A 26,069-nucleotide genomic window follows, 5' to 3' on the forward strand; every position below is an offset into this window, starting at 1 on the left:
TTCAAGAATATTTCTCATATTTTTTCCAAAATTATTGAGGCCTCTAGATATTTTAAATAATTCATTTTGTTCACTATTACTTAGTGTAATAAAAAATTTCTAAAAATATAGAAAATTCTATATTAATTTATTTTCCCTTCAATAATTCCTCTGGGGCCTCAAATATTGTTCCTTGACTCTTAATTCTATTTTACATGATTTTTTGAGAATTTTTGAAAATTTCTAACGTGACTTCCCAATCAGGTTTTTGTTCAACTAATATTTCAAAAATATTAGCCCGACCACTATCCAGTGTCGGTTCAAAACTTGTGAGAATTATGTCTCTTCTACACTAACTGGCCCTTGCTCTAATTTAATTCCCTTATCTTCAGGGTTACAATTTTCAGGCTGTTACAAACACTGCTTACAGATCTCCTTATTGGCGTCCTCTCCCAAGTACAATAGACAGTCACGGGGGGGCAAGCATCGATCTTGATGTAGTTTAAACCCAACTTGTTAATAATCTTTTTTGCTTCATAAAAAGATAGGGGGATATCCATATGAGAAAATTCATCTCCTAATAACTCCAAAAGTATCAACCTATCCTTATCTGTGATACCACACAAGCACTTAATATGATAGAGTTTTACCAAAAGATCTAGGAATCATTAATACAATGAAAGGAATGAAGAATGGAAAAGCCGAAACTCCCCTTTGAAGCTCCAAGTTCAAGCCATCACCGTTGCTCTAGAGAATCATGCAGTTTAGTCACACCTCTGCATTATTGAAGCTTCATCGTATGTTTCAATAACCAATGCCATAACAGAAAATACAAATAGGAGGTGAATGAACAATGAAAGGCATAGACTAAAGGTTGGCATTGATATCCTCTCTAGTCCGCATATGCGTGAAAACGATGATGGCGATGATGGGTCTAAATGGAGATAGAAGAGATAATGGTGATGATATTGAATGGATTTAGATTAATGGGAGATGAGATGGAGGATTTGGCCAAAATTCTAGAGTTGAGGAATGTGTTCTGCTGCCATCAAACTCTTTTGCAACAAGAAAGAAGACACGAATAAGATGATGAAGATGATGGATTTGAGTGGAGATAGAAGAGGCGATGATGATGGTGCTAAATCCGAATTTGGGCTAGAGTGAAGAAAATGGACGTGTGTATATGTGTTGTCGTCAAACTCCCCTTGTTTTCTTCTTTTCAGCTGAATACAGAATGGGAGGGGAGATCTAACTTAAGGCCTTGTTTGGTTAGGGAAATAGGAAATATGTCTAGGGTTGCTAAAAGAATGTTTGGGAATAAGTGTAGGTAAAATGGAAATGAATTGAAACCTTTGTAGAATAGAAAATCCATGGAATTTTGGTTCTCTTGGAAACTCTTTTCCTATTTAGCACAAAGCGATTTAACGTGCCCAAATTCCTAATTATCATCTGAAAAATAATTCAAATAAATGTAATATCATATAATCCCAGGGAAAAAAATATTTAGGAATTAAAAATCACATAATTATTATCAATTAATAGCAATTAAGCACATAATTCCTAAAATGCCCTTGGCACTCAATTAAATCAAATAATCATTATTTAAGCCATAAAAGTGTCCCAAAACTCACAAAATAAATCATGAAAATACATATAAAATAAGGATTTGTCAAGTCCCTCACACTTAACTTTTTGTACTCCTCGGCAAAACAGTAGTAATAGGGAAAAAAAAACAACAGTTTGTACTCATCATGAAAATACATAATTTTTTTTTAAAAATGAAATGTGGAAAATATAACTTAATTGGCGCTGCGCGCATATTTAACAAAATTAATTACGCAACAGTGCTGCATGTGATTGGCGAAAGATTACTACGTTTATTTTAGAAGCAGTTGTCAATGACGTGTATAATAGTATTATTTATGCTAGTATCACATATTACGGTTTATACTCAACATTTTTTTATACATACATGCGTATATACATATATATAGTGAATGCAATCAAATTAATCAAATTATCATGTAAAATAGGAAATTGGCAAAAAATTAGAAAAAAAAGGAAACAGTTAATTACATACCAAATAAACATAAATTAAAACATCATAAACTGTAAATTTAGTCAAAATTGATTTCGTTTTAAAATGCATGCTATGTTTCCTTAACAATAAAACTGAGTTATACATGACACGTGCTTTTATGAAAGTTTGTATATCTCGTATGTAAATGCTCTTAATTGCAAGATAAAAGCAGTGTCGTAGTTTGTTGTGATGTCTCGAAATCTTACACGACCAACTTATGACGGCGAAAGTTAATTCTTCTTCATCAACTTTTTGGTATATATGTATATATAATAAAATAAAAGAAATATTTTTTTTCAAGATATAAGAAATATGTTCTTTATTTAAAATAAAAAAAAACCATGCATATGAATGGGGACTGCTAAAAAGCATGTTCATATATTTTATCAACTCTGGCAGTTGTCTTCTTCATTTTTAAGCTCTTTCTTTTTCATTTTTTGAAAAAAAAAAAAAACTAAAATACAACGTCCATCCTGGATCTTCATGTGCAATAATCAGGTTATAATAATATAGACATTAAATAAATCCTCCCAAGGGACAGAGTTATATAATTAGTCCATCTTTTCCCTGTGTCAGCTGTTTTTGGGGCTCGTTATACATAAGTTTGGGGACTGATTAAAAGAATGGTACAGCATGAGTAGTTCCAACATACACCTATATAACACCTATTGCCATAGCTGAAGTGAAGCATCGAAGAAGTTGAGGTTTTATTTGCAGAGCTAGGTCTGCATATCTAATAGCCATCTATATATCCCCCTCAGCTTCTTTCCTGAAATTAATTAGCAATCCGAAATGGCTAACTCTCTGGGTTTGATCATCTTGAGCTTGGCGTGGCGTTGGCTGCGGCGAGCACGGCGGAGGGTGCGAGGGCTTTCTTGTGTTTGGCGATTCGCTGGTCGACAATGGCAATAACAATTACTTGGCAACCACAGCTCGTGCCGACGCTTCTCCTTATGGCATTGACTACCCAACTCGCAGACCCACTGGCCGCTTTTCTAATGGCTACAATATTCCTGACTTTATCAGTAATTAATTTAATTGCTTTCACCATCTGTTTTTAGCTTTGTTGTTGCTTGTCATTAACTAAATATATTGCATCGACAGGTCAAGAACTTGGGTCAGGATCCACGCTACATATTTAACCCCTGAGCTCACCTGACGAAGATTGCTTGTTGGTGCCAACTTTGCTTCTGCTGGCATTGGAATTCTCAATGACACCGGGATCCAATTTGTACGTATATTGGACTATTAATATTTGAATTAATGACTTGACCAATAATGGCATGCGTTCTGAAGGAAAGCAAGTAAATTCTACAGGTAAACATCATCAGAATATACAGACAGTTGGAGTACTTCGAAGAATACCAGCGAAGGGTGACTGCTCTGATTGGAGCCGCCAGGACGAAGCGATTAGTGAATAAAGCACTTGCAACATCTCGCCAAATTTAGCATTCATAGAAAAGATGAAAAATTTGGTTGAGGTCCAATAGGAAAAGAAGGTTGGCTAAGAAAACTAAGCATGATGTGAAATCCAAAAAGAGTCCGGACGGGCATTTTCAGATTTATCGGTCTAGAAAGAGCAAAATGAGAAAATTTGAGAAAAATTCTGAAAAATTTTCTAAAAATGAGAAATTGGTGAATTAGAGATTTTGGAACCTCAATGAAGGCCCTAGAGGTGAAATTGGTGTGAAAATGAATTATTATAGAATTTTCCGAATATGGAGGTTCTTCGAGAAAACAGTGGAAAATTAAAAGAGAATAATTATTTTAAATAGCTAGAAGCCTCAATAATTCCTGAAAAAATATGGATTAAGTATCTAAATATTTATGAGAATTTATAAAATTAGTTTCAAGTCTTGAAAGTACAGGAATTAATTTTAAGGAATTTATTTTCCCACAGTGACACCAATAAAGGCCTAATCAAAAAAAATTCAAAATAAATACCTAGAGGTAGCAAAAAATTCTGAAAATTTTCAGATCATGTTCTCATATTAAAAGATAAATTATCATGAAGAGAAATAAATTTTTGAAGGTCTAGAAAAATTATGTAATGTTATTAGTGAATAATAACTAATAAAGTTTCGGAATAGTTTGGGATTTTGATTTGGATTGTAGGCCATCTTTTTGGGCCAGCCTAAACCATTTGTGGGGCCCATATTAGGCTCAATTCAAGCCCAATTTCGTGCAGCTTCTGGACAACTCTATTGTTAATTAAACAAAATGCAAAATTAAGGAATAATTGTTGGAAAAATCTAGAATTGGGACACATGGATGAATCTGAACATTTCTTGCATTGTATAACCCTCCTAGGTGGCCTTTGGCCGTGCAAAATGGGGGAAAAAGTGGCAGAATTGTTTGGTTATAAATATGAAGTTAACTTCCCTTAATTGTCGCTTTGGGGTTACTTCAAAAATTAATCGAATTAATGCAATATAGTGTAAAACTCGGGTCGTTTCACTTTGAAGAGCCGAAAACGAAATTAAACCCTAGTAAATAAATGCAAATAACCTAAACTATAAAAAAGATTTTGATTTTGAGGAATTGCTAACTAAATGCCTTGAATTAAAATGAAATTAAAATATATATATTTTTGGTTATTTTTATAAAAATGATTAAAATGAATGAAGATTAAAGAAATGAAAATGAAACACACAAATAACAATAATAATAATTAATCATCCAATTCAACAATGTAGGCAATCATCACTCTAAAAGATGTGGAAGTTAAAACAATAAATTAAAAATTATAATTAAGCTTGTAATCCAACAACCGAGCCACCTCGAGTTGCCACAAAATATTTTCCTAAAATCCCAACTTACTAACTGCAACCAGAATAGTAAAATGAGATTAAGGATGCTAAAAACCAATGCTTAATTAGAACTCTTAAATCCAAACTAACAGAATTAAAGCTAGCAAGAGACAATATAATCTAAAAATTCCAAGCCACCTTAGAAAATCACAATATATTAACTCCAAAATCAATATAAATGTCATAACCACAACATCATAATTGAAATCAAAGCTATAAACAATCCAATATCAAATGCTAAACAGTAATCTAGCCACAAAAATCTCCACAGATAATCAGATTTAACAATACAAAATTTTCTAATAATCAGAATAACTATCCTAAAACCTAGGAATTATTAAACAATTATTAGACAGGAAATTAAAGCAACTAAAACTCCCCTGTGATGATCTGAGCTCCTGCCATTCTTGTTGAATTAGAGGATTATTAAACTCTAGCCACGGATTGCCATAAGAAATGCCACAATCAGTCTTCTGCCATATCCAGCCATGGAGAACACAGTGGAGATATCAAAGACAGCGACGGAACAGTACACACGGTGAAGACTGGTCCTTCGTTCTGTCACTCTCCCTTGCCGCTGGTCTCGTTCACGCTGCTGCTACTCTGTTTTACTACCAGGTCCCTCGCGCCGTCCAGCTCCTGCTCACCTCTGGTTCTGTGGTCGCGCTGAGAAGAAGAAGGGATGAAGACGATGGTGATGAAGGGAGCTTCCCCCTCTGCCGTCGCTCAGCGTCTCCATCAGCTCGTTTTGCCCAGCTCTGTTTTTCAGCGCCGCTTTCGTCCTGCTCTGTTCGTGCCTCCTGTTCGTGCTCCCTGCGTATCAGCTCCGGTCCCCTGTTTTTCCCAGCCGCCGTCCGCGTGTGTGTGTGTCTCCGTCGAGCGCCCCCTGCCACCAGGAAGGTTCAACGGAGAAGATGATGAATGGTCCTTCGTGTTGCGCCGTCGGCTCTCTGGACCTCACTCAGCTCCAGCGTTCTCTCTGTTTTTTTCCCTTCTCTCAGCCGCCGTCAGCCAGCTCTGTTGCGTGTCGTGTGTGTTTCTCCCTCCAGCGCCGCTTGCGTCTTCGGATGAAGATGATACAGTAATGGATATTAGGGGTGGACAAAACGCAGCGTTTTGCTCCCCCCTTTTATCATTTTATTATTTTCTTTTTTTAATTTATTTTTTCTTTTCTTTTCTTTTTTATTTTATTTATTTTTATTTTTTTATTTTCAAAATCTTCCAAAAACCTGAAAACAAAAATTCAAAGATAAGGTAGCATTAATTATCCTCAAAAATCAATTAGTCACAATTAAACCAAAATATGACAATTTTGCCCCTATAAAATAATAATTCAAAATAAAAAAGATTAAATCAATTAATCAATCAATTAAGGTCAAAAGGGACTAATTAAGTTGACAAAACTCATATAAAAGATATCAAAATATATAAAAATAATTGAGTTTGTCAAAATACCCCCTGAAATACAAGGAAAAATGTTAGAAAATTGGAAAATATAAGGGGAGGTGCTGCCCATTTTGTTTTTGAGCTAGAAACTGAATTTGATAAGGACTTTTGGATAAGGAATCATCTAACTTACATCAAGAAAACATCAAGGTATGCTTGAGCCTTCCTATCCCTAAGCTTTAAGGTAGTTTTGGTTGAGTTTTGAGTTGAAAAATTCAAGTGTGATGATGCCAAATTTCGGTCTGTTTATGGAAGGTTTAGGGAAGGATAGAAATTGTAAATACCAAGTGGAATAAGCAAGATTAAGTGGTGTATGGATTGGTTTTTAGAAGAAAATACACCTAGGGTTCTATATGGTCATGTCGGCCAAGGGGTGTTCTTGCTGGAGAAGTTTGTTTTGTATTGATTTGATGATTTCAATGGGTTTAAAATGTGTTTTTGTGTAGAGATATACTAAAGGGAAGTGTGTAAAATCATTGGAATCAAAAATGAAATTTTTGGAAGTCTATATACCCCTATGTGGTGAAGATGAATTCATGGGGAAGGAGTTTGATTTTCAAAAATCTGATTCATTAGTTGAATTCCTCATGAAAAATTATGTAGGAATGAGTCAAGAGATTATTGTAAAGGAGGAATCATTTTGTTAAAAATCAAGGAAAAGGGGGTTTGATTGAGTTTAATGTCAAGCATTAGTGTTTATGCTTGAATCAGTGATGAATTGGAATGAGTTTATGCATGAATTGATAGGCATTATGTAAGAGAACAAGAAGGAACTCAAAGGAATTGAAGAGGCTGAATTCGTTCAAGTATAAAAGAGGTAGCTTTGAATCTAATTTGATTGTTTTTCTTGTTTGCTTAATGTGCATATGTTGCTTGCTTTATGTTTTTATGCATTGATTGATTTATACTATGGTATGTAATGCTTTTTGATATTTGATATGCTTCGGCCAAATGCTCATTGATACGAAATGTGAATATGTACTAATTTCCTTGATGGAATAATGTGCTATTTATGGTCTTGAAATTGATTATTATGCATTGTAACATATCACATTTTGTGGAGCTTGATTGACATGATAATTATGATTTATTGCTACTGAGATTTCTATGAAATCTCACTCCCCTCAATGTATAAACAGTAATAGGAATCCCAGGTGGTGTCACTGAGAGCGCAAGGAGAAAGAAAAGGGATTCACATGTAAGGCACCCCTATCACTGATACAACAATTTGATATAATTTCATACATACACATAACAATGTATATAATTACATAGTACTATTTCACATGTACAAAAAGTTATGCCTTTCGAAAATTGGGCATAAATCCTGAAAAATTACAAAATAACCAAATGAATAGTGCCACTTTGAACGAAACCTGGAAATGATATATGAGATCTGGATACTAATAAGTATTTTTCCTCTAAAGAGCATGTCAAGAGATTTCTATAGAACTTGGAGCCATCCCATTTCGATTTTTCTATAATTAGTTATGGATTTTCAAAGTTGGCCTAAATTGCTGTGAATAGTGTACAGAAATCCGAAAATGGGAATTGTGAAATTGAAATTTTCTCATATTTAAGACTTGAATAATGGTTCTTATTGGTTCCAATTAATGTATAATGTGATCATAAAGAAGGTGTGACAGCACTTTGCTGATCGCTCTCGGGGGCAATGACTTTGTGAATAGCTACTACTTGGTGCCTTTCTCAGCTAGATCTCGCCAATTCCGTTTGCTCGATTACGTCAAATATTTGATTTCTGAGTACAAGACGATCCTACGGGTTAGTTTCTGAATCTCAGGCATGCATGCCTTGACTTTTCTTTTTTAATAAAAATGCCTGAAATGGATGTGATTTCAGAGACTGTACGAGATTGGAGCCCGAAGAGTATTGGTGACAGGAACTGGACTACTGGGGTGTGTGCCGGCAAAGTTGGCTTAGCATAGCAGAAATGGGGAATGTGCCACTGAGTTGCAATGAGCCGCATCCTTATTCAACCCATAGCTCGTTCAGATGTTGGGTCAACTCAACCGCGAACTCGGCTCCCAAGTATTCATCGAAGTCAACACTCGACAGATGCACCTTGACTTCATCAATAATCCTCGAGCATTTGGTACATATTTCCAAAAGAAATATTACCTCATCGCTCCTTAATATAAGAACTAATTAACTAATTTGAATAAATTAAAAAAATTAGTTAAATTAGTTATTTGTAATAAATAGATATTGTCTTTCCTAAAGTATATTTGCTAATCAAATATATTGGTTAGAATTATCATTATTACAAGTACTATCTTAAAAAAAATGAATAAATATGAGAGACAAAGTGGATGAGATCTTATATTTAGGATCAAAATAAAAACTAAATGAGTTCTTATATTAAGGACCGGAGGTAGTATTACTATTTTTGAAAATTTTATTTCCTCCTTATTTTCTCGGGTACGTTAATAAATTGAGATGAAGCAATTGAGGATTAATTCTTGTTGTGTGGAAGTAGGATTTGAGACATCAAAGGTGGCATGCTGTGGTCAAGGACCGTACAATGGGATAGGACTTTGCACCATAGCATCTAGCTTGTGCCCAAACCGTGATGTGTACGCATTTTGGGATCTGTTTCATCCTTCAGAAAGGGCCAATAAGTTGATTGTTCAGCAGATCATGTCAGGCACCAGTGAGTATATGAACCCCATGAATCTCAGCACTATCTTAGCCTTGGATTCCACCATCACTACAAAAAAATTGACTTTCAGCGGCGACAAAAGTCGCCGCTGAAAGTATAAAAGTCGCTGTTGAAGTCGCCACTAAAAAGTTATTGCCATAGTAGCCATGGCTGAAAACTTTTAGTAGCGACTAAAAAGGTTGCCGCTGAAAGATACTTTCAGCAGTGACTTTTAGAAGTTTCGGCGACAATATTTGTTGCCACTGAAAACACTTTCGGTGGCGACAAGAATGTCGCCGCTGAAAGACACTTTCGGTTGTGACATTCTTGTCGCCGCTAAAAGACTTTTTAGCGGTGACATTTGTCGCTGCCGAAAGGGATGTTCAACGGCGACTTTTTTGTTGCTGCTGAAAGTAATGCCTAAGAAGAATTGGTTTTACCAACGCCACGTCATCACTGCCGGCCGCCACCACCTCCACGTCATTGCCACAACACTCCTCCCCGCCACGTCATCGTCCAAATATTTTCACCTTAAATGTGTCTTCTTCAAGGTTCGAACTCGTGACCGCCTCCTTTCGTGTCCAATCTTCTTGCCGCTGAGCCAGATTGAATTTGTTTATTAATATTGTAAAATAAAATATATATTATTATATTACACTTTCAGCGGCGAACTTTTAGCGGCGACATTATTATTATATTACACTTTCAGTGGCAAACTTTTAGTGGCGACACTTTTGTCGCCGTTGAAAGTCTTAGTTTTAGCAGCGAACTTTCAGCGGCGACAAAAAAGTCGCCGCTAAAAGTTCACTTTCAGCGGCGACAAAAAAAGTCGCCGCTGAAAGTCTTAGTTTCAGCAGCGAACTTTTAGTGGTGACAAAAAAAGTCACTGCTCAAAGTCCACTTTCAGCGGCGACAAAAAAAGTTACTGCTAAAAGTCCACTTTCAACGGCGACGAAAGTCTTAGTTTCAACAGTGACTTTTTGGTGTCGCCACTGAAAGTGGACTTTCAGCGGTGATTTTTTTTGTCGCCGCCAAAAGTCATCACCTAAAGTCAGTTTTTTTTTTAATAGTGCATCTAATTAATTATTCATCTATTTCGTTTTCTATCATATCGTAATTTCTACTATACTTCCGCAGCCTTCTTTCTTTGTCCCCCCTTTCGGTTTGTGGGAAGGTTTTTTTTTTTTTTTTTGTCCTTGCCAATTGTGGGGGAGGGTTTGAGAGCTTCTTCTGTGTTATTAATACCTGTTTCTGTCTTCTCCCTTTTAAGGATTGGAGTCCAAGCTCCATCCTCTCCAAATAATGACAATATATAAAGTAATTCCTCATTTCACTTTACTCCGATTCTTTCTCTCACCAGATATAGAAGCTACAAAATGAATAAATGCATAACACTTAATTTTTTTCTCCAGGACTATTAATATATTTACATATATCATACTTCTCATCTTTAACATAAGAGTTGGTTGGAGATTAGATATAATTTTAAATATAAGACCTTAATCTATTTTGTCTCTCATTTTTTTTCCAAATATCTTTATTAATTATAAGAGGTTCTCATCAAGGATTATTATAATCATTCAATGTGCATGATTAAAAAGGATAGTCTAGAAAGATCAACACACATTTGTGATAAATAACTAACTAAATTAATTTCATTAAGATCTATAAATTAGTTATCTAGCTCTTATATTAAGGATATGTATGCATGTATATGTATATGTATATATCACACTGTCAAAAGGCCGAAGTTCTTATTTCCCTGTACAATAATGTCAGACTCCTCAAAGCTGTACTCTCCCTTGCACAGACAGTTGAGAATACAAATCTTGAGTCAACTTAAAATATGGCGTGTCTCGCTGGAAGTGTTCGATTAAAAGTTTAAAGCATTTGAACCATTGGAAAAGTTTTTAAAGTTACAATCTTCTTCTTCTTGGTCTTTTTCGGTGGTTGGGCGGGGGTTGTGAATAAGTTACGATCTTCTTTCTCAAAATAGATAATTCTTTTTTTGTTTTTTTGCCGAGTATAGAGTATTTCAATTAATTTTTTATCCAAGCAATAAAAGATGATAATGATTCGAATCAGATATTGCTTTATTGGAAAAAATGATTTACCATAAATCCGGATGTGAAGAAAACAAAACGAATTTCGAATTTGTAGATATAAATAGGGGGAATTGTTGATGTGAATGATGAAGTCTTTTCTTAAAATACTCATATTAGAAACATAAGTTTGCAATATTTAAAAAAGGTTAAAGTGCAAAAATATCCATAAATTTTTTTCAAAAATGTGTCAAACACCATATACTTTTTTTCAAGTGCAAATTTATTCATCAATGTTCAAATTAAAAGCGGAGCATAAAAAACAAAACACTACCATTAATCCCAGTTATGTTGACCGTTAGAGAAAGAAATTTTGATTGAAAATGTTGATATGGATGCACAGGTATCCTAGCTGGCAGTAGAAGAAAAAAAGTAAAATAAAGAATAATGCTAATCTAATATTATTGTATTAATGGATTTAAAAAATAAAAAAAAATTAAAGATTTTCATTAATATCCTTCGGACTTTCCCTACCCTTCTTTCATTTCTCTCGATCCCTCACCCTACCTCTCTGTCTCCCCATATTCTTCAAATCCTAGAGACCATAGTGGCATCCTCCACCAATAGCAGCGGTGGTGAAGGTGACGAGGCCAAATATACCTGTATCTCAACTCGTTTTTCTCACCTGTCTGCCCATGTTCTTCACGTACCGGTGCCTATGGTGACATCCTCCATTGATGGTGATGGCAGTAGCAGAGGTGTAAACTATGACGACGAAGTCCAAATGATGATAATGCAGTGAGAGATACCCAGATCTTTGATGCTTGATGTTTTTATCCTCTCTGTCACTCATAGGCGAGCATCAAAGGGCAGAAAGCAGTTGTCGAAGTCCAAATGATGCAGTTGGGAGTGCTCATGGGAGAAGAAGGTAGCGAGATCTAGGTATTTTGAACAAAGAACGCGATCGATTCCTTGATTTTTTTTGGAGTGAAAATTTGGTTCTTTGTGTTTTTTGGTTTGAGTTAAAATCTGGTTGGGTATTGGAGAAATTTTTTTTGGGTATTTTGAATAGAAGAAGCTACCGGTAATGCTAGTTGAGCTTCACTTCAGTTCTTCCATATTCTATTCTTCGATCTTGATTATGCTTTAGGAGAGTTGATTGCCAACCTTTTTTGTTCTTCAATTCTTCAGGTTTTTATTTTAAATTTTATTTTTCTATTTCAATTTAATTACAACTCGATCTGACTTTGTTGATATGGAATGATTTTTTATTTGATTTGTGGATTGTTGACATGGCTTGATCTCTGTTCATGCAATATGTTGCTGGTTTGAAAACGGTTATGCTGGGGCTTGAACATGGTTATGTTAGGATGGGTGATCGACGAAGAAGATGAAGGTGTTTTTGAGAAAGTAGAGGATTATGCTACCTTTATACCAACATGGCTTAAAGTGAAGAACGTTAGGCTTGGGTAACAGAATTGTTATTTTTGCTTGGCTTTGAACATTTATGAATAAATTTGCACCGAAAAAAAGTATATGGTGTTGGACACACTTTTGAAAAAAGTTTGTGGGTATCTTTGCATCTTAACTCTAAAAAAAATTAAAAAGAAGAAGGTATTTTTTTAACGTTCAAGTGACTCAACAAACATATGTAGATCTAATCACGATCTTTTAATAAGAACAAGAACTCTTTCTTGATCAATCCTTTTGCCCCTCATTCTTTGAGAATCAAAAAGATCCTTTTCAATCAAGTTTGAATTTGTTTGGAATATAGACTCTTCTATTTCGTTTTTATTTACTTATTTTTTTATATTTTTCTTTCTTGATTTCTTTTTTATTATTGAAACAAAAAAAAAAAAAAGATTGACTCACTTTGTTGCATTTTCCCCGCGCTTCACTAACGAAATCCGTTCATGTTATTCAAGACAAATCTAAAAATTTTGACGTCAAATTATTTTGATATCTAGTTTCTTGATTACATTTTAGTTAATTTAAAACGCTCATTTATATTCAATAAGCCAACATTTCGTGTTTTGACTGAATACTCAAGTTACGAAACACTCTATCTTGAAGAAAATGCATTACTCTTACACATGTTTAAAGAGACTAGCTGTGGAAAATCTCACGATCAGTTTCTTTAATTATTAGTCAATATATGAATACAGCTCTGTAACTATACAACTCACAGACCATTTCCTAACTGGAATTAGACGAAGTAGCATTTATCATTATGTTAGCTTGTTTTCACAAGGTAAAATATTCTTTTAGTCCTTTAGCTTTATATAAACTTTTAATTTGGTCTCTTAATTTAAAAATATATATTTTTAATTCTTTAACCCTAAAAAAATTAATAAAAAATAATGATATTAAGATCGTAAATATTGATAAAAGATTCTCAAATGCTAACATATATTAGGTTTAATTTTTTAAAACACCTTTGATTATTATAGAAAAATCATCATTCAATACTAATAATTTTAGGGTTAGAAGACTAAAAATATATTTTCTAAAGTAAAGAGGCCAAATTAAAGCTTTGTATAAAGTTAAAAACTAAATAAATACTTTAACTTATAAGTCAATGTTCCTAGACTCTTGTGCATACGAATATGACCCAGTCACTACAAGGGGTATTCTTCATCTCCAATGTCATTATTAAGACTTCATAAAACTTAGCAAGTATAACCCGGGGAAAGAAAAACTTACCAAGTTACCATAATTACTTAGAAGCTAAAAGGTGATAAAAATGTTGGAAATGTTACAACTCACTTGAGCCAACAGCTAATCATATAAGCACATTTCACATAAATTGAGATAAAACTCTTTTCACATATTTACCTCATACTCTAAAAATTACAATTGAAATGCTGCTTATAAACCATTTAAAACGAGCCCTAAGATGTCTATGGCACAAGACAAGTGCATTGCATACACGGCCTCACATAATTATTATAATGGCAAATTTTCCCCTTATTAAATACAAACAGGATTGTCATTCATTAACTTGGTTTTGTAAATTTTTTTTTTAAGAAATACTTTGTCAAACATCCCAAAGAATTATGATTTATGCAACCTGAACGACCTCCAATGAATAGGTCAAAAAATTAATTTCTTTCTAACTGCTATTTAAATTTAAAAAAGAAAGAAAGATAAACCATATAACATTGTCAATATTTCTTATCCTTCAATTATGTAGCTTGAATTTTCTAGAATTTAATAAGCATAATAATAATATTTTCCTAATGACAATTCCTTTTTAAAATTATCTACAGATCAGAGTTGTCAAATATAAAACGTAACATCATCTAACATTATTAATATCTGAACATACAATAAGTGGACCTCCTGTATATGGTGTGGCCGATGCTACCACATATGTTACTTGGATTTTATCTTTGTTAAAGGAAATGAATGCTTTTGTTATTCATATTTCATAAGCCTCTTATATATGGTGTGGTCATTCTTGCACTGGTTTTTTTTTTTTTTTTTTTAATGCAGCCAACCCTAATCTGCATTTGATAGAGGACAAGAGGGTGAAAAGGGGGTAGAAGAGATCTATAGCAAGCAGGAAGAGAAACTAGATGAATATGAGGAAAGGGGAAGCACTCAAATATTAATACTACCTCTAATTTATAATATAAGAGCTATTTTGACATTTAATTTGGTCCTAAATATAAGACTTTAATTCACTTTGTTTCTCATATTTATCTATTTTTTTCTCAAGATAATCCTTATAATAGTTGCATATGTTAAAGGTTTTATCAAATGGTAATTTTAGCTAATAAACATGATTTGTAAGAATATTTTAGAATAAATAACACCTATTTGGTATAAATAACTAACTTAACTAATTTCTTTTTAAATTGATAAACTAGCTCTTATATTAAGGACCATGGGTAGTATTATTTAATTCATAATTCAAAGGTGCATTGACTATAATCCTTTTTTTTTTGCCAATGAAGTCCTTTTTTCTCTTTCCTTGCACAATAATAATCCTTATTTTATTTATAGATGTCATATCCTAAATTTATTGGGTTAGGAAGTTTGAGAATAAGCTTGAATTAAGTATGCCACTAAGTCCAGTTGAGCATCAGGAATACCCAAAACAGATAGAATGTCTTCTAGGGATGACTAAATTGTAAATTAACTATCTTTATAGGGCAAGAATATAAAAATTTCTGGAGACTCTGGGAAGGATGAAAGGGAAAAGGGACCTACATTTAAAAAAATGAAAGGTCCAAGTTAGGAAAAAAAAAGATGAACAATAAATTGAAAACAAATTGTAATTACATGATAATACCTAAAACTAAAAAGTGATCCAAAGAATATTTTGAGCTAGGAAAAAAAGAAAATGAGCTATATTGAGACCCTCATTAGATACTAAAGAGGATTATGGGAATGGGAAATTATGGGTCCAAAATATAAATTCACAAAGTTTTGTCATTACGTTCAATTATAGAAAATTACACAAAAATTTATGAAAATTACACAAATTTAAGAGAAATATGGAAACGGTCCCTAATGTATTGTAAGGCTAAAAAAAGAGGTATTAAAGGCTAAAAAACACCTCAAGAAAAATAAATTTGATTTAAAAAGCCCATTGTTGGCCGACTAATTGAATTTTTTTTAGCCAAAATTACATAATATTTAATATATGCAATATAAATAACTAAATCTCATTACATTATTTATATTTATGTGTATATGTATAATATAAAAATTATATATTTAGGTACAGAGCCATCAAAATAGGTCAAGCATGTTTAAATCTGTTTAAGTGCAGGGCGATTGGGTGAGGCTTGTGATTTAGAGGGTTCAATAAAAGAAAATTGGGTTTAAATAGCCCTTTAACTCTCATAAATAAATAAAAAACTAGTCTATTAGGGTTGTGAGGCAACTCGTTTAAGCTTGCCTATTTTTTATTATTAAAACCTGATAAATTATTAAAGTACCCTACCACTATTATTCATTAATAACTATTCACAGTGAGTGGGAGTGACACCTCATGGAAAAATATGGGGACATTGTCCACTAATTTTGGAGGTGGGAGTGCACCAACTTCTAAAGTTTCACCGCTTACAACTCATCATGTGTCCCACACTTTAAGTATTTTGATTTGATGTATTATGTATGTTTTAAATTTTTTGTCTATTAACTTTGCTTATTTTTAATTAGTATTGTAATAATATTTACTTGAAATAGTTTTAGTGACTTAAGATTATTAAGATATTTATATAATCATGGATCGGATTTTGTTGGGGATAAATTCGAACTAAAAAATTATTTGGAAAAACTAATACTTAAACTCTATATATGTGTGCAGGTGCCCGGGGAATATTGTATATTTAATTTTGCATTTAAAGATTACTGGTTCGTTTAATTTCAATTCGACTAGCAAAAAGAAGAAAAACAAAAGCTTTAGCGCGCAGGGTCAAGCTGAAATAGATTATCTCTGTAGAAATTATGGGAGGTCTCATTTTTAGGGGAGGTTCTATTGAAATCTCCATAGGAGGATATTGATATATTTTGTTAAAAGGAAATATAGTCAACTCGTCATATTTATAATATTGTTAAATTTGTTCCAACTCAGCTTCACATGACTTTTGTTGGCAAAAAATATCTAAATAAAAAAGGAAAGGATCAGAGTAAGAACGAAGAGGGGATCCTATAAAAAACCTGGACTTTCAGTGATGACTTTCAGTGGTGACAAAAAAAATCACTGCTGAAAATATGACTTTTAGCCGTGACAAGAAGTGTTGCCACCAAAAGTGCAGCGACTTCTTATTGTCACCGCCGAAAGGTGCACACTACGGTAGCGACAAATGTGGTCGCTGCTGAAAGTGTACACTTTTAGTGGGGACACTATTTGTCACTGCTGAATGTCTTTTCAGCGGTGATAAATAGTCGCCACTGAATATTACATTCAGCAGTGACATTTAGTCATCGCTAAATATTACTTTCAACGACGACACTATTTGTCATCACTGAAACATCCTTTCAGTGGTGACTAAAGTTTTTTCACATTTTTTTTACCATTTTTGATTTTTCGTAAAAAGTTTATATTATAATCTTTTATTTGTGTAGTTAAGTAACTTTGATAATTATTGTTTTTTATGTGTTATTGTGTTAGAGAGAGACTAAAAGGAAGATAATTTGGTGTTTGAGAGAGAAAGGGAGAGGAAGAAAGTTTGGAGTGTGTATAAAACACAAATAATATATTTAAATGTTTGAGAGACGGAATAGAAAAACATTGTGCATGGGAGAGAAATAAGGTGGAGGCATGCATGAGAAAGTATGCAAGTTTGAGTGATGGGAAAATTAGTGAAGGATAAAGTGTGTGTGAGAGGTAGATGTAAATATAATTGGAAGAGAGATAGAGTGTGTGTGTGATAGACAAGGGCATTATAATTGAAAGAAATAACATAATTAAATATATGAGGAAGATTATTATAATTACATTAGTGTGAGCATACTTAATTGACATAATAATATTTGATGATGAACATATGTATGAGAGGATTGAGAAATAAAATTATTGATGGAGATAATATAATTAATTAAAATATGTATGAGAGATATAGTTAATAAAATCATGCATATAGTTAATTAAATATTATTACTATTTATATTTTTTATTTAAAATGTGATTAATTAAATTTTATAAAACACATATGGTTTCATCTTATATATATTTTTTCTGTTGGAATGACTTGTTAAAAATTTGTTAGCTTGGTTGGTCATTTCTGTTTATTCCAATATTGAGGTCTCGTGTTCGAATTTAGCAAATGCCCCACCTACTTTTTACATATTCATTTTGGCTCAAAAAGGTTAAAAATGACCAAACTGTCACTTGGCTGGTTCGAATAGGGGACATGGTTGGTCAAAAAAAAAATTGAGGTCTCATGTTTGAATTTAGCAAATGCCCCACCTGCTTTTTACATATTCATTTTGACTCAAAAAGGTTAAAAATGACCAAATTGTCATTTGGCTGGTTCGAATAGGGGACATGGTTGGTCACAAAAGAAAAAAGAGAATAAGGGACATGGTGGAAGTTGGCACCCTCTCCCGCCAGTGAAGCCACACGTGTTTTTACCAAGGTTGGTGAATTGCTTTTATATATAAATTTTGTCATTTTGAAATCTAAAACAATTTGTTTAACCTAGAGCTGAGAATATGAGTTGGGATCCGCGGGCCAGCCTGCCAACCTGCCATAAAAGAGCAGGTTAGGATTGGCATTTTGCCAACCCGCCAAGATGTGGGCTGCTCTAGCCCGCACCGCATAACCCGCAGGTTGGCGGGTTGGCCTGCCTAACCCACCACTTTTTTTTTTAATTTTTCATATAAATAATATGTTATTATATTTGAAAATTTTCTTCTCTTATTTACATTTCAATTTTCATAATACATAATACATATGTAAACAAAAAATATTTTTTAAAAATAAGCATACTATATTTATAGCAAAACTTTAATAACTACAATCAAATATAAGACAATATTTATTACGGAAAAAAAGTGTTTTAAAAAAAAGGTAAATGAACTTTAAAAAAAAATAGATAAATGCACTTGTAATTTATTAAGAGATAGTGTTTTGTATCAAACATGGCATTTGTATGAAAAAAATTATAAAATTTATCACTTGATGAGTTGATGTTGAATGTTAATCATGTAAAATATTTATAATGTATTATTTTATATTTGTATTGACTATTTTAAATATAGTTAAACATCATTTATACTTGTGGTTGCTTTTAAACTTTTAGATCACCATTTATCATTTCAAAAAATAAATAAAAATAAGATTTGAAAATTGAGAATTTTTTTTTTAAAAAAAAGATAGCGGGCTGGCCCACCAACCCGCTGTACCGGGTTAGGGTTGGGATTTTTTCAGCCCGTCAAAATGTGGGCTGCTCCAATCCCTACCGCATAACCTGTGGGTTGTGACGGGTTGGCCCGTATTCCCAGCTATAGTTTAACCCGCCCCATCTGATGAAAATTTCATTTTCCCGCTTCATTTTTCCCTCTCACGCACTGACCAGCGCCGTGCAGATCTAGACAAAGCTTTGAATCATGTTGTGGGGGGCCACCACCGACCTTCTCATCCCTCTCACTTCTTTTTCTGATCTTTCCCTCTAGTCCCAGATCGATTGTCCGTGAAGGATGGAAAATGGCGTCATGTATATGGATGGGTAGCTGGTGTTATTTGCTTATTTCCAGGACTGATGATGGTGACCCCAAGAATTCCTCAGCCTCAAAACTACCATGATTTTGCCGACAAACGCCAATTCTTCTGTTAGCGCTTCGCTGATTGAGCCAAACTTTAAACATTCATCATCCTCATAGGGAACAATTGTTTATTGGACTGTTACTGTATGTTAGCCTTTGTGTTCGCTGAATGGATTGATCCACATACGTGACATTGTTTGAGTTGGGGAAGGCGGTGTATGTTATATTAATGTGCATTATGTGAGCGGAGGGGAAGATTTTCTTTGTTTTTCAAAACTCGAAAATAACGAACATGTCGCTTCTTTGAATATCCTATCACTTGACCACCAAACTATAGTAGGCCAACTGAGACCAAAAAAAAAAAAAGGTGAATTTGGCTGAAGTAGACGTGTTTTTTAAAATGTTTATGCAAATTACTTTATGTGAACTGAGTGTATTTAAAAAAGGAAAAAAAGAAAAAAACTTGAAAACAGCATACGTGTTACTTCTTTCAGCACCCTAATCACTTACCAAAAGAATCATTGACCGAAGAATCAATATCAATGTTTTTATATTTAAGTTACAGAGAGTTGTACTATTGATAACTTGCAAATAGTATTCTTCCTCTTCAAGTTGTGTGTTGGCTTAATTTTGAATCTTCCTTGCAATTGTTGCGAGGGGCCCACTTCTAGTTAATATAAGATGAAGTGGATCTGTTGCTTCACTAATATTCAGGAGTTATATAATAGGACTTGCAGCAATCAAATTGCTAGAGTATTCTTTTTTATTCCACTTTGTTTGCAGTAAAATTTGAAATTGAAGGAATTGTTATGCTTGGTAGGCATTCCCAATGCACCTGATGTGATATCAAATTTTCCATGCCTGTTTATTGGACTTATTGGGCTTAGACTTTGCAATCGTGGGAATTATTTTAAGACCAGGTATTTTACTTCGTCACTGCTAATATCTTTTATGGACTATATGCTTTTGGATATTATTGTTGCGACTTGTGAATCATAATACGTACTTGCCAAAAGCTGGCAGGGTGAAAGATGGGGTTAGACGTCATTCTGTGTTGGCATGACTGCTGTTGCATTTGGTTATTCATGCTATCATCTCAAGTCCAATGACGATCGCCTTGTGTGGGATAGATTGCCGGTGAGCCCCCCCCCCTTCTTTTTCAAATAAAATTGTTGAATTAATCATTATACAAGCCCAGTCCCCTTATCCCTTTTTCCTATTTGAATTTTTCACCTTTTACCCCTTAGCTGTCCGCCTTTGCAGATTACTGTTGGCGCTGTATCAGTCCTAGCAATATTCATCATGGAAAGGATTGATGAGAAGAAGGGAACAATGTCTATCATACCTTTGAATATGGCAGGCTTATTCAGCGTTGTGTATTGGAGGCAAGCTTCTTTCTTCTTTTTCTCTTATATTTTTGCGCTGATTCTTTTGCTAATCTAGTAACAGTGGTCAGCAATTCACTGTAGCATCGTTCGATGAATTCCTTCTACAAGCGAAGCTAGTTGTTGTTCTGCCATTTAAAACTATGTGCTGTTTCCATGGATTTAGTTGTCAAAGAGATGTGGAACATTCACTGAGTTATAAAATCGAGAAGTGGTTTGAAGTTTGAGCAATGCCTGAAGTTATTAAACTAGTAATTTTAATGTTGCAATAAGTCCTTTAAACGATTTGCATTTAAGGTCAAACATTGCATTTACCACTTGCAAATAATTTTTTTTTAAATTGTCCTCCACCTCTTTTCTTAATGCAGGTTATATCAGGACCTTCGTCTTTATGGTCTCGTCCAATTTGTGCCATGTATTGCCATTGCTCTCATTGGTATTTTGGCGCCTCCAAAGTACACACATTCAACATACTGGGTCTGGCCGCAGGTTCACTTTACACTCACACATCTTTTCCATTTTATTTGAATTATCCATCATGCTTTGAATCATTTGATGCCTTTGCAGGATTTTTTTGTAGGATATGTTAGATGAAAAGGTGATGGAGCATAGCCTTGAAGGAAGAGATCTCACACTCAATCTAGTGATTCACTTGAGAATGTGCACACCCAATTGTATGAAGAGTTTGAAATAAGATTTTAGGAGGAGCAAGAAAAGATGGAAGCAAATCTTGCTGCAGAGCGAGAGAAGATGGAAGCAAAACATGCAACAGAGCAAGCAAAGATGGAAGTAGAGCTCACACAACTTGAATAAAGGATGGAGTAATTGATAGAGCAGAGAATACAAGCCCTACTTTTATGCAAAAGATGTAATTAAATGCTCCTATGGATGCTCCTGCTTCTGGCGTCCCTAGTATTGGTTCCTCTACGTAATTTTCCTTTTGCATTATATAATGTATCTTTTAATTGAACAATTTTTATTTTTGTTAAATACACAAAAAACACTTTGATGATTATAAATCTTATTATTTAATATATTATATTTGTCAGTTAATTATTTTTTTATTAAAACATATGATCATATTTATCATAAATATAAATAAAAAAATTTGTATAATTGACATATTATAAAAATAATTAAACTTTCAACAGTGACTAAAGTATCGCCGCTAAAACCACAATCAGCGGGGACAAAAATGTCGCCGCTGAAAATGGTAATCAGCGGCGACAAACTGTCGCCACCAATTAGCATTTTAGCAGCAGCACTTTTGTCGCTACTGATTGAGGTTTCAACGGCGACAGTGATTGTCACCGCTGAAACAAGCTTCAGCAGTGATATTAGTCGCCACCGATTCTTATGTTTCAATGGCAACATTCTCTCGTGGCAAACTCATCACCTCTTAATGTTGTTGCTAAAAAGTAGACTTTCAGCTGCAATTTTGTTATGTCACCGCTAATAAGTTTCAACCACGACCGTTACGGCAACGACCTAGTGGTGACAAAATATTGCCGCTAAAACTTTTCAGCGGTGACTTTTGGACTTTCAGTGATGACAGAAAGTCAAATTTTTTGTAGTGGCAAGAATGATAATAAAAAAATAAATAAGGAATTGAGTCATAAATGAATCAAAAGTTTAGAGAATTGATTGCACCAAATCACAATTGAGAAATTAAATTATAAATGAGTTAAAAATTAAAAGATTAAAGATTAATCTTCCCATTCAAAATAACACATTTATTTGTAATTAAGTTATAAATATCCAAACTCCCCATTTGTGTAAAAGATGGCATCAACATATTTTACCAATTATAAATGCACATATCCCACCTGATCAATGAAAAGTACTCCTCCACTCCTAAAAGTTAGATAAGTTAGTTAATTATAATAAATATGACATGTTTTTCCTAAACTACTTTAATCATTTTCATTATATCCTTTCTTTCTCTCATACTTGATTATAGTTGAGGGAGTATCAATAGGGGTGATTAAGGTAAAATTGATAGATATGAAAAAATAGGTCTTATATTTAGAATAAAAATCAACTCCATAATTAGGTCCTAGACTGGAGAAGTATATAACAGGACATGGTTTGCCCAAATATACATGTGTAGTGAGTACACACACATATGGTGGCATTATCTGTTTCTTCTGATTTATACGTATAATACTACATGCTTTTTTCTAATTTATACTGTTTCTTCTTTTAGATATACGAATCTCTCTGGTTTAATGTTTCAAAGATAAGAGATGAAGATGAAAAATAAGGTTTCTGTCATTTACTCTAGCTTATAATGTTACTACATTCGATCTTTAATATAAAAGAGCTAACTGATGAATTTGAATAGATTAAAAAAACTAGTTAAGTTAGTTACTTGTAATAAATATGTGTTGTCTTTCTTAAAATATCATTACTGATCAAATGTATTGGTTAGAATTACTATTATTACAAGAATTACTTTACAAAAAAAAGGATAAATATAAGATACAAAGTGGATTGAAATTTTATATTTATGACCAAAATAAAAGTCAAAGAAACTCTTATATTAAAGATAGAAGGCAGTATTTCTTACATGAGATGTACGGCTTTAGCCTGTAACACTTTTTTTTTTTTTTGGGTCAAACAGCTTTTAAAACTCTGGCGCTTTGTGGACTTTTTCCCGTGGTCGACGATCTCGCTAGCTGAATGTTCTGAAGCTAAGGGGTTGTACTAGGAAAATCTCTTCTTCAAGATTTATATGTATATGTGTTTCTACGGCTTAATTTCTATACGTTTCTCTGACTTATGCTGTTTGTTGTTCATAATTTTTTTTTTGGATAGGCATAGGCATTTTTATATTAGAGACAATCATATTTAATATATTATTCTTTCAATGAAAATTCAACGCTCGGTTCACCATTAAACGTTTGCAATTTATAGCTGTAGCTTTTCATCTCTATATGGGGCCCTGGACTGGGCCTGTGGTACTAGTCATCGTGATTCATGAGCTTCTGCTATCACTTGGGCCTGTGGGTTATGCTTGCGCTAATCTTCTCTTTTTTTTCTTTTTTTTTTTTTGGGTACAAAACGTATTAATTATTATGAACCCTGCTGACTTTAGTTAATACCGGACGTTAGCTAGTGCTAGGTAGGACTTAGGACCAGAGACAGTGAGGACAATCCTTTTTGCCAAAAATATAAACAAATAAAATAACTTTTATATAGAGGAAAATGCATAAATATTAAGATTAAAATTATGTAAAATGTTGTAAAATTGAATAGATAAAGAATCTAACAATTATTTTCTAATAATTTTTTTGGTTGAAACTGTTCATCTTAACATTCAACGATAATCAATATCGATTTACATACGAAAAAATGTTTCTTAATCATGTTTGAAGGATAGAAAAAGAGTAAATTCAGTTAAGTAAAAATAACTACTGCATCAAAAATTCATAATCATCCTTTGGATTTGAAAATTCAAAGGTTAAGGGGGTCGCCATGGCTAGTAACTGGCAGTTGCTTCCTTGGATTCGCAAGGGGTTGATTTGACTTGGAATAAAACGGATACTCATAAGAGCATTCTTTGAAAAATCCTGATATAATCTGATCATTTTTCTATGAAAGAAACATATTTGCAAGAAAAGGCAAATATGGAATAAAGTAGTACATCAATCATCAATAAACTGTTGGTTGATATGATAAGCAGTCTCATCCCCGTAAGCAGTAGAACACAAGTTCGAATCCTGAAAAGTTTACTTATTAGGAGGGTTTTAACCTTAACACTTCTGGTCTGACAAAGTTTGGTCTCAAATCCAAAGTAACTTAGGGATACTCTGAGTTACACCAAAAAGTAGTACACTGATCATGAAAATAAGTTAAAAAAAAAACATAAATGTTGCGCATGCCATGAGACTTGACCGGAGAATCTTAGACACTTGTGGAATCATTGTCGTTTCCTGGAATTGCTGCCCTGTTGTTCTTCAAATATGAAAAAACCAATATTGCCCAGATGAGGAAGACGTATATTGGCGTTTCATGGCGGGAGGTGAGGAATGATATTAATATTGCACAAGCTAGAGAACCTGAGATAACATCGCCTGTATATCCATAGATGCCTCTAGTTGCTATAAAAGTCCAGGCCCTTGGAGAGTCTTCCTCCAATGGTGATGAATTTGGGAAGCGCCTCTGCACCATGCGAGTTAACTCTTCAATTGAATGGCCAAAACCTTCATGTCGAGGAATGGACCTGCGTCATAAGCACCAATAAATTAATCAACAAGTCACAATGAGAAATCGCAAGAGTCCTGATAATGAATTACTACTAAATCATAAAACATGTGGATAGCAAAACTATAGCAATTTCCACCCCTTTTTCATCAAAATCACTACCTAAAAATCATCATTGCCCACACCAAGCTGAGCGCCCTTTATCCGATCCATAATAGTAGCATCTTGAAGGGAGAATCAAGATTAAGAAGTCAAGGAAATAGAGAACCAAGCATAGCAAGGAGTTAAGGTAACCATAAGCTTGATTTTGAATTACATTTCATCAAGTTTTTGTCAATATTTTTCTCTTTGGTTAACCAGTCCAGATTCTCGCCTATTTCTAGGATGAAAGTGTGGTCGTCTTTATATTACGGTTACAAACAAAGGAACAAAGGATAGATGGAAAAGAGTGGTTTTGCTGATAGAATTTAGAAACTCCAAGTTAGGAGCTTATGATGCATATGTTCTGTCAAGCATGGAACTCCAAGTCAGAAATGGATTCCTCATGGAACTTTATTTGGTGAGGAAGTAATTTCAGAACTAGAAGAAATAAAACTCTAATTCTTTGATATAAAAGATCAAAATAGAAAAAGGAAGGGATAAGGGAGTTTTAGGTTGTTTATGAATACTCCTGAGCCTTGGTAGACATGTTATTTGTGAATCTAGGATTCAATAATTTGCGCCTAAGGACTGCCTGAATCAAGTCAAAAAGGAAGGTTGTGAAGTTTAGAAAATCCAAAGTAGCAACTCTTATTATTGATGTAACTTAAAATTGTGCTGATCTGATATGGTATCACCTTGAATTTGACATGAGATTATGTGCTGAATTTATTAAAATATTTGTTGGAATTATTGATTAAAATTGTGATATGACCATTTATACAGTTTCTTTATTGAAGGGTATGGATCTTCATTGCAATAGCTGTGAATTCATGTGATGGAATTTGTATGATTTGGATACTTGAATGGGTGATGCTACAGCTAATTAGATTTCTATATATAACCTCACTCTCCAAATACTAATCTTTTAGGTTCAAAACTCAATCATGGAAAAGAGTAAAAAGAAAAAATGAAAAAAAGAAACAAGAACTTAGCTTATAAAATATATTGGAAATTAAAGTGTGTTATGTTCAATTATACTTTGCCAAGACTTGCCTTCGGGTTTTTTATATTATCCCAAGAAATATGCTCAAGGATGAA

General features: G+C 33.6%; 2 pseudogenes; both read left to right on the forward strand.

The window, feature by feature from the left end:
* The first annotated feature begins 898 nt into the window (after positions 1 to 898).
* Positions 899 to 9,045, forward strand: LOC114711779 (GDSL esterase/lipase LTL1-like; annotated as a pseudogene).
* A 3,327-nt stretch (positions 9,046 to 12,372) lies between these two features.
* LOC114711780 (uncharacterized) lies at positions 12,373 to 21,437 on the forward strand (annotated as a pseudogene).
* Positions 21,438 to 26,069: the final 4,632 nt, after the last annotated feature.

Source organism: Neltuma alba, unplaced genomic scaffold (assembly GCF_004799145.2).
Source record: "Neltuma alba isolate B1F8T4 unplaced genomic scaffold, ASM479914v2 tig00011318_pilon, whole genome shotgun sequence".
In the NCBI taxonomy this organism is placed as follows: domain Eukaryota; kingdom Viridiplantae; phylum Streptophyta; class Magnoliopsida; order Fabales; family Fabaceae; genus Neltuma; species Neltuma alba.